The sequence below is a fragment of the Cyprinodon variegatus genome, unplaced genomic scaffold (assembly GCF_000732505.1).
Source record: "Cyprinodon variegatus isolate N-32 unplaced genomic scaffold, C_variegatus-1.0 Scaffold303, whole genome shotgun sequence".
NCBI lineage: Eukaryota > Metazoa > Chordata > Actinopteri > Cyprinodontiformes > Cyprinodontidae > Cyprinodon > Cyprinodon variegatus.
The window spans coordinates 729989-731406 of record NW_015150756.1 but is presented as its reverse complement, the minus strand read 5'-3'; the positions used below and the strand labels follow the sequence as shown (position 1 = coordinate 731406).

At 37.9% G+C, this 1418-nt stretch overlaps 1 protein-coding gene across 1 annotated transcript in view; it reads left to right on the top strand.

Annotated features, from left to right (window-relative positions):
- Window positions 1–1418, top strand: part of LOC107090607 — an 11786-nt gene that overhangs the window by 5354 nt on the left and 5014 nt on the right. The window lies entirely within an intron of this gene.

Here is a 1418-nt window from a genome sequence, read left to right as displayed (position 1 = left end):
ATTTTTAAGAAACTTGTTGAGTTTGGTTTATAATGATGAGCCTTATGCCACAATGAATTAGTGTGTATAATGAAGACTCTTTGTATGATGTAGAGGTATTTATTTTGTAGAGTCCCTGGAGTCTTACTTTGAAAGTCTATTAGGGTTGTGTGTTGAAGAAAGGCTCACACCCAGCAGTGATACTTAATTTCAATTGTGAAATCAGTCTTTTTCCCTGTTATTGGGTAAATAGATGCTTTATTAAAGCATAATAGGAGACTTTTATTTTGAAATTTGCAGTGGGGTGTGTTTCGAAAATGCTACCAGAGTTTGATTTATAGAAACTGGGTGGTTTGGTTCATAATCTTGAGCCATATACTGCAATTATTATCTATGCATCATGTAGAGCCTTTTATTATGTAGAGTCAATGGTCAGCAGCAGAGACAAATCTTTTCTAGTTAAAAACTAGAGAAAACGAGAGAGTTGATTTATGGCAGAGCACTTCCTGTTGCAGGCTGTAGTACTATCCAAAGTCAGAGCATATCTGGTGGTGCTGATGCCATAGTTTGGCTTTGGCTGTAACACTAGTGAATGGATAGATGCTCCTCAAATTTGAAGAGGAGCTGAATCAAGCAGGATGGAATTTCACAGCCACTGTAGAAAAAGGAAGCTGAAATGTCAAGGGACCAGTGCAAGGCAACCCAATGCCAGCTTCCCTACTTCCCAAATCAGGTGTTTCATTTGTTGGAAAATTTGACATACCAGTACTGTAGAGCAGGGGTGCTCAAGTCCAGTCCTTAACAGCTACCATCCTGTAACTTTTAGATGAATCCCTCCTTTAACACACATAAATCTAAAGGCTCAATTTCCTCATGCATCTGAGCAGAGGCATGGTAACGAGTCACTCATTTCATTCAGGTGTGTTAAAAATGGTTTGCATCATAAAGTTGCAGGATAGGTCTTTTGTAGCTCTTGAGGATTGAACTTGAGGACCCCTTCTCTACACTGAATGAGTTCAGGCATTAATGCAGGCTCTCTCCTTCCTTTAAAATTGACTTGATCCAATTTCTCCATGTTTGACTTCTTGTCCGGCTTATCAATTTTTGTATTAATTGGCATGTTTTGCCAATTATCATCCAATCGAAATATACTCAGTGTTTATTTTTAAAGGACAATATAGTAAAGCTGTCTGTTTTTTGCCAGTGGGCATAAACGAATTAATCTAGTTTGGCTTCTGACTGAATTGGAACATTGGTACCCTGGATAAAGGAGTCTGTGTGAATGAGGTGTTTGTATATACACTCTTTTGTTCATTTCTTCTTCATCAATTTCTTCTGTCATCTGCCTTTTTTTCTTTGTTACTGGTTCAAGTTATGTCCCCGTTTCACTAAGCTATACAATTAAATTGATGGATAAGAAATGCAATTCCAGCTGTCAG